The sequence below is a fragment of the Microcebus murinus genome, chromosome 13 (genome assembly GCF_040939455.1).
Source record: "Microcebus murinus isolate Inina chromosome 13, M.murinus_Inina_mat1.0, whole genome shotgun sequence".
Taxonomy (NCBI): Eukaryota; Metazoa; Chordata; class Mammalia; order Primates; family Cheirogaleidae; genus Microcebus; species Microcebus murinus.
Window position 1 is genome coordinate 60,260,543 of NC_134116.1, and position 9,064 is coordinate 60,269,606.

The following is a 9,064-nucleotide window of genomic DNA, read 5'->3' on the forward strand; positions in this document are numbered from 1 at the left end:
GCAAAATACAATTTGAGTAAAAAAAAGATCAAGTAACTGCAAATTGTGATAGGTGTGAGGAAAAAAACATGGTAGTGAGAGACTAGAACAAGTAGTTGAGGATGAGTCTAAACATTTGGTAAGTAGGGTGATTCTTATGAAAAGTTTCAAAGAGGTATCATTTAAGCTGAAACGTAAAAATTGAAAAAGAAGCTAGCATGAGAAAGTAACTGACCACATATGTAAAGGGCCTGAAGCATTAGTTCTGTGGTGTTTAAAGAACAGTACTAGTGTGGCTGGTATATAGCATGGAATATCGTGGCTCAGAGTTGAGCCTTGCTACTGATAATATGAAGCCCATGTAAGGGCATCTAATCCAGTACTAGAAGATAAAAGGAAGCCTCCCAGAGGAGAATACTTCCTAACCAAGTTATAAACATCACAAAGGAGTTGGCCAAATGGCTCTGGCACCAATGGTCTGCTCTACCAGCCTTCCAGAATTTCCCAAATATGTCTGAATTCACACTTTAGAACCTAACATATAAATTCAGACTTAGGCCCTTCCTCTGAAAACCTGTATATAACTCCACTAATAACTGTCATCAATTATCAGAGTATTCATATATTGAACTGAAAATGAGTCTATACTTTATCACTAAAACCATAATTATTTAAGAACAGCTGTTTTTTTCAGAAGTTTTATATTATTCTTTTCCTCCTGGGCCCCAATCAATTATTAAGGATTATTTACATTCCTGTTTTATTTATTTTTAATCTCAGGATGGAGTGTAGTGGCTCAGTCATAGCGCACTGCAACCTCAAACTCCTGAGATCAAGCAATCCTCCTGCCTCAGCCTCCCAAGTAGCTAGGACTACAGGCCCACGCTACCACACCTGGCTGATTTTTTTTTTAATTGTCTGTAGACATGTCTTCCTATGTTGCCCAGGCTGGTCTTTAACTCCTGACCTCAAGCAATCTTCCCACCTCAGCCTCCCAAAGTGCTGGGATTACAGGCATGAGCCATTTTTACATTATTTTTAAGAGCTAAATAGCACCTGATGAATTTAACAGTTATCACTTGAGAAACTGTTGACTGTTATTAGTTGAGCAATCTTTAGAATTCCAAGACGCAGCAGAATTTTTTAACTTAGGAACTGGAAAATACAGTAGATCAGTCTGTTTCTTAATTTGTAATCCTTGAACCACCTTGATCAGAATCACCCGGGAGCATGTTTAAATGCAGATTCCCAGGCCCACCCCTATTGAATGGGAATCTTTGAGGTCAGAGAATCTCCATTTTAACAGTTATCCCAGGTGATTCTTTGTAAAATCAAGCTGGAGAACCACTGCACTTAGGTATGTTCCTATAAGCAAACCTTTCTCCTTTGTTATATGTTCTACTTTTCTGTTATATATTCCTAAATACATAATCATTTTATGTTGCATAGCTACAATCACCAGTACTAACAGTACATGCCTTAGGAAGAGTGGATTGTCACTTCTGTTGAGTGAATTAATGCCTAAAAGCCTTCATTCTTCAAACGTCTACCAGCCGGCTACTACAGTGCTCAAGAATATACTGCCCAATGGTAATTCAGTTTCATTGGACTTTACATTCTCTTCAGCACCTAAGAGAAATAGTTAAGTTATAAGGTCCTGGTCCCTGGCTGATTTGGGACCATATGAAATGACTGAACGCTTGATATATACAGAGCATTGAAAAGGCTGAAGTGCTGAAGATAAACTGCAAAGGACAGTCACTACCTTACAACTGTTTTCCTTGGGGGAACTAACCAGTTTTTGTTACTAAAGTACTTGGCGGTCTTAGGTAACTGTGCTTTGAAAGCTAAAGTATTAACTTCAGAAACAAGCAAGTTTACTTGTAGACACCAGTTTCTGCATTTGCTGACAAAGGAAAGATAACAGTAAGTAAAAGAACATTTATGGTCTTAATTAGTTTTTTTCCCCAGCAGCTTTGTATATTGGTTAATAAAATTATCATATTTGATAAAACTGAGGTTCTTAGAGTTTAAAATTTTGCAAACTGCAGTTTATCAATAAAGACAAGATTAAAACTCACAACCTATCCATTTATAAGATGTTAGTCAATCCATTATATGTGTTGCCTCTAAGAAAATGACATGAAAAAATTAATTCAGAGTGCTTCTTTCAGCAAATCATAAAGAGCTTTTTAAAAATCACACTTCTATCTTTTCCAGTGAGCATATGTCAGCACCCAGTAGGGCTACATCTTTATTCAACATTTTCCAGAACTGAGTAACACCTAGGCTTAGGGGCACAGGAGATGATAGTTGAACAAAAATGGTGTGGACCAGTTTAGTCAACAAAAATCTCTAAATCAATATTTTTCAAACTTTGATGTTCATCAGAATCCCCTGGGAGCTTATTAAAAATAAAGATGCCTTTTCCTTCTTACCAGAGGTTTTCATTCTATCAGGTTTGGGATTGGGCCCAAGTATCTATTTTTGGCAAGCTTCCCAGGTAATTCTAATGCACTGCAAAGTTTGAGAACCAAACTTGGTTTGGTCCAAACATGACATTAAGATTTCTAGAACCAGCCGGGCGCGGTGGCTCACGCCTGTAATCCTAGCTCTCTGGGAGGCTGAGGCGGGCGGATCGCTCGAGGTCAGGAGTTTGAAACCAGCCTGAGCAAGAGCGAGACCCCATCTCTACTATAAATAGAAAGAAATTCATTGGCCAACTAATATATATAGAAAAAATTAGCCAGGCATGGTGGCGCATGCCTGTAGTCCCAATCACTTGGGAGGCTGAGGCAGGATCGCTTGAACCCAGGAGATTGAGGTTGCTGTGAGCTAGGCTGACGCCATGGCACTCACTCTAGCCTGGGCAACAAAGCAAGACTCTGGCTCAAAAAAAAAAAAAAAAAAAGATTTCTAGAACCAAAGGAGTCAGATTATTGTCATGTTGTGGCCACTGAGCCTCTTGATTCAAAATATAGAAGACAAAAGTAACTTTCCAGGCTCCCTTGCTGCTAGAGCACAGGTATGTGGCCTGGGCTTTGCCAATCAGATGCACCCATGTAGGATTGGTATTCTTAGGGGAGAAAAGGAAAGAAGTGGGCATTCCCAGAATCATCTTCTGGGGGGCTTAGTGATGGAAGTAGCCAGAACTTCAATAGCAACAGAGTTGGCACTTCTAGCACCCAGTCCCAAATGTCACTGGTGCCAGCTGCTGTGCCTGTGAGACCTCGGGTGTGGTATGGAATGGTGGTAACAACGGGGCTCCATTGGAGCAGCATTGCAGTGTGGAGGGACAAATTCCTGCTTATGTAACTTCTGGGTCTGCTTCAACTAACCAGCATTTATTACTTTGTTTTCAGGTAAGATTCCTGGCTAACATAAGGAAGTCATACCATGCTAGTTAAGAGCATAAACTTTGGTGACAGCAGCCTGGAACCAAACCCTGCTCCTGCCACTAGTTGTGTAAATTTGAGAATGTTTCTTAACCCTATCTCAAAATGTAGTTTATCTTTTAAATGGGGACAAGAATACCTCACAGGATGTTGTAAGGATTACATGAGATGACATATTTAAACAGCACAAAATCCAGCAATAAATGATGGTTATTATTATTGTCATCCCCTGGATAATAAACACACTCAGACAACTTTGGTAGAGAGACTCGCTCATTTCTTATGACCTCAGAAATTTCCTGTATCAGAACTCTTGGCAGCAAGTGATAGAAACCCAACTCAAACTGGCTTAATAAAAAAAAAAAAAAAAAGATAATTTATTCAATCATGTAAAAAAAAAAGTCCAGATGGTAGCCCTGGCTTTAGGTACAACCGGATCTGGATGCCTAAAATATGTCACCAAGATTCTGTCTCTATCCCTCTGCCTGCTTTCCTTTGTGTAGACTTCATCCTTGGTGGGCTTCCTGGATGGTGACAAATGCAGATAGCAGCACCTCTGAAGTGACATCCTTCCAGTTTAGCAACCCAATGAAAAGCTGCTCTTTCCCAATAATTCCAGCCAAAGTCCAAGAACTGATGCCCACTGGCTCTAGGGATCAGCTTTGGTCACTTGTTTGTGCCTAAATCAGTCGTGTGGTCAGGAGATACCAGTAGCCCAGGCTGATTGATATCCTCACCCTAGAGCCAAAGGATGGACTAAACTCAAAGCTCTGTCTAAGCTACACAGACTTAGAACTTGGCAGAGTAGTTCCCCAAAACAAAGTGGAATGCCATCATTGGAAACAAGGGTAGCACATACTACAAAGGCAAAAACATCTGATGCTTGCTGTGGCCCCCATCTCACATTTGATTCCCACCAATATGTTCATGTCAGGTTTACCGGTGTTAACATCTGGCCATTGTGAACCCCCTTTTTATTAGGTGTCTGCTAGTCCAGTCTGATGGTTATGAATCTTTGTGTGCAGGGGAAGTGGGGGGAGGGACGCACACACTGACATGCTTTAGAGATGATTTAACCGGGGTAGGTTCTGCCCAATTATTTCTAAAACACCTGCTCATCCTCTCCTTGTTGCTTCCATCAAATCCTCTGACATCAAGAAGCACATTTAGCACAAACAAGGTAGATGAGAAATGAGGCCGTCACAGCTTATAGACCACATTCTGCTGCAATTTATAAATCACAGTATAATTCAAGATGATTTATTTAACCTTTCCATCTACAAATAAGATTTTAAAAAAAGAAGAAAGGAAATGAAAGAATATGAAGGATTGCCAGCTCCAACCTAATCAATAGCAAGCAAGCCTGCCTGACTTTGCCAATTAATTGTGTCTCTTGGATAGGTGTCCAATGCCTGAGGGGGCCCTGGAGAGCGGTTAGCCAAAGTTAGAACCAGACTCCCCCTCACTCCTTCAAGCAACTTCCAGCTACCCATCATATGGGTAAACTCAAGTTTACATGAGTAAACAAATGTGTCAAAGGCACTAGTGGGCCACTGGATTCCCCAGATGCTCTGCAGATCCCTACTCTCTGTGTGCTATAATGGTTCCCTAAAGCTGTCGTCCCCAAACCCAGGGCACGCAGACCAGTACTGCTCTGTGGCCTGTTAGGATCCTGGCCACACAGCAGGAGGTGAGCAGCAGGAAAACAAGCAAAGCTTCATCTGTATTTACAGCCGCTCCCCATAGCTGGCATCACAGCATAAGCTCCGCCTCCTGCCAGATCAGTGGCAGCATTAGATTCTTACAGGAGCATGAACCCTACTGTAAACTGCATGCGAGGGATCTAGGTTGCACACTCCTCATGAGAATCTAATGCCTGATGATCTGAGGTGGAGCTGAGGAGGTGATGCTAGCACTGAGTAGTGGCTGCAAATACAGATTATCATTAGTAGAGAGGTTTGGCTGCACAATAAATGTAATGCACTCAAATCATCCCGAAACCATCCCCTCTCCCCCTAGTCCATAGAAAAATTGTCTTCTTTGAAGCCAGTCCCTGGTGCCAAAAAGATTGGGCACCACTGCCCTAAAGGAAACAGGCAGTATTGTTAGCAAAAGAAGAGAACATATTCTGGGCAGGCAATAATTTTAATAACTACAATCAGGAAAAAGTCTGACATAGAGTAGCTAGAAAGGGATTTTTTTTTAAATGCCAAGTAGAGGTACTTCTTTAATAAATAGTTGTTTACAATTAGCAATTAAATATGAAGCCACAGTGCTGCTGGCCTCCTATTCATGGCAGTTAGATAATTTGTAAATGGATCATTCTAAAGAGAATAAAAGGTGGGTTTTTTCTTACATAGGTAACTATTCCTAAATGAGCTTTGTCAACACAGCCTAGCAAGCATTTGAGCTTTGGTGTGGGCATTAATGACATTAATTTAGACATTAATAATATAAATTATACTTATTAATGAGTATGGGCTTTGAGATCTCAGTTTTAATGAGAAAAAGGGCTCAGGAGTCATTCATCCCAACTTGGTATGTAGCTATAGCCAAAAAAAAAGCTGCTAGTGGAATATTGGATTACAGAAGAGAGAAAAGAAATACAAGGGAAAAAATTGTGCTATGCTTGGAGAAACCTATGGTGTGTCTACCTAGAAGACTGTTTTCTGATTTCTGTACCTCAAGAAAAAACATAATAAGAGAAGAAGGTCTAGAGAAGAACAACTACATTGATTAGTGCCCGTCCACAAATATTTATCGAGCTTGCACAATGTGCGAGACACTGGTCTGGAGATAAAAAAATAAATAAGACATAGTCTTCAACTTCACAGTCTAGTGGAGGAGACAGAGACACAGAAATAGCTATAATTATGCAGTGCAGTGAGCACAAGACAGAGATATGCACGTTACACTGATCAAGGTTGTGGAAGGGAGGCGCCAGGAATGTGTAGGGATGAGTTGAGAACAGAAACAGAGAGAGAGAGAGAGAGATACAAAGAGGCTTGGGGGGTTGTCGCTGCTATTTGTATGCGTTTAAGAGTGAGGAGACCAGTTTGAAAGGAAGGAGCAAATGGAAGGAGAGAGTTGGAGTAACTGAAAGAAAACAGATCTAGCCAGAAGGCTGGACTTACAGGGTGATGTGCAGAGATTGTCCTTGAATAAACAGGGGGAGGAGCCCAACATTCTTCAAACCCAGAGAAAGCAGGTAAAGATGGTTATGGGTATAGATAAGTCTGTAGGTAGAGGGGCAGAAAGTTAAGGGAGAGCGAACCTGGCATACTGAATTTGTTGAAGAATCTGATGACAACTGTGGATGGTTTCTTTTCAATAAGGCACATCGATCAAGTTTTTCCATACAATTTCAGTTTCTGAACCAGTTGAATCCTAACCACAGACACCAGGTAGAGAACCTGCATTCTACCCAGCTTGGGTCATTTGCTGAAAGAAAGGGATCAGGGGCTTGAAGGTTTGGGATAAACACTGAAGGTCAAGAAAGAGGGGCCTAAACCAGGACACGCAGAATGCAAGGGTGCCTAGGCTACGTGTGCTGCATGGGTTAGAAACGGAGGTGTAAGATGTCCACTGGCACAACTGCGTCAAGGCCAATTGCAGTATTGATCCAGGTTGGGGTGGTAAGAGAAGTAGAATGACTACAAAGGAACATTTACGTGATTAATATGATTTTTCCAGACTGAGTGTAGGGAGGAAGAGAGGCCAGGAGGGGACTAACAAACTGGGAGGAGGATGGTATAATACTCACATTATGCAAAAACTGCTTGACAAATGCAGAGCACACACTCCCTTGCTGAGACCGGCACACCAGCTCACTCACCTTTTGGATCTGTCACAATTGCTGTAAGCCATCTTCCCTTCACGGTCCCATCCGGGCCCCTGTGCACCGCTCCTGGGACACGGCGCTCTTCTCCCTCCACATACAGACAGGCTCAAGTCTCCCCCCTATTCAAAAACAAAACAACAGTAGCAATGAACCTTCCTTCGGGGGGGGATGGAAGGTCAGGGATGGAATTAAAGCTCATCTGTCTTAGAAAGTTCTGCAACAGCCACAAACACAAAGGTGGCATTTCAAATCAGTGGGAGGAAACACAGATTGCTCACTACATGGTGTTGAGACTACCAGGTAGATGTGGGGGGAAAAATTGGTTAGAACTTGGCCTCACACTGTAGATCAAAATAAACTCCAGAAAGATTCAATATTTTTAAATATAAAAAGTGAAAAACATTAAAGTTTTGGAAGACAACATGAGAGAATTAATATTTTTACATTTTTTAATATAAAATGAATATTTTTGGCAATCTTAGAATGGGCAAGAACTTTCTAAGGATAATATAACGTCCAGAAGCCCTAAAATAAAACACTGATAAATTGGTCTCTGCTAAAGAAAAACTCTGGGGCCAGGCACAGTGCCTCACACCTGTAATCCCAGCACTTTGGGAGGCTGAGGTGGGAGGATCACTTGAGGCCAGGAGTTGGAGTTTGTAGTGAGCTGTGATAGGTGCCACTGCACTCCAGCCTGGGCAATAGAGCGGGACTCATTGTCAAAAAAAAAGAAAAGAAAAGAAAAGAATCTGCATAGAAAGCATAGTCACAAGACGAATGAATATTTGCAACTCCTATCACAGATAAAAACCTAATTTCCTTAGCATTTGAATAGCTGATGAAAATCAAGAAAAATTCAACAAGAAAAAAGTCAGAAAACCAATAGATAAATGGGATATGAACATATGATTCACAGAAGCAAAAAGGTTCTCAAATCATATGAAAAGAAACTCCATCTTACTCGTAAAAAATAAATGCAAATTAAAACTACAATGATATCAAGAGTGTTATTGCAACAAAATAAAATAAAATAATAAAACTACAATGAGAAATCATTATTCGCCTAATCGCTTAGCAGAAGCAAAAAAATTGTTGGAACGCCCTGTGTTGGAAAGGGTGGTGGGACATTGTTTCTCTCTTACATTGCTGGTAAGAGCATGAATTGGTGTAGCCTCTTCATCTCCACCAATGGTTAAACAGCTTGCTACCTCGTCTATGGAATACTACACTGCTGTTTTAAAAAAAGAGTTTGTCCTCTATATTCATCTCCAAGATTCAGTAGGAATACTGAAGTGCAGGAAAATGTGTAATAAAGATAAATAAAAGGAAGGAAGGGAAGACCCGCTTACCTGCACTCTCCACGAGAATGTTCCACAGATACTTCAAACGCAGCATGACCAAAAGAGAATTCAATATTTGCTTTAAATCAAAGGATATCTCTGGGAGAAAGCATGAGAAACGGGTAAGTGTAGCTGCCATGTTCCAACGTCTCCTCCTAATATTCCCGCTGTGAACGGGAACCACAGACAACAGAAGTCACCCGATGCAGAGCCCAGGACTCATTCTTGAACTTGGTTATGAACGTAATGTTTTTATGCAATGCCATAAAAATGACCTTTGTAAAATGCAAATTTCATTACATAGGAGATTGACATAATACCCTACTTAAAATCTTCCAAGGACTCCATACCCCTCAGATTAAAGTGCGGTCTCTTCCAACTAGCTCACAAAGCCCTCCCTGCTGGGGTCGGGGTGTCTCTGCCTCCCTGCCCCCACCCCCAGCCTCTATTTCTATTACTGTTCTCACACCCCTCCCCTCCTCCTGCCCAGGGAGCAGCCTGTTCCTCCA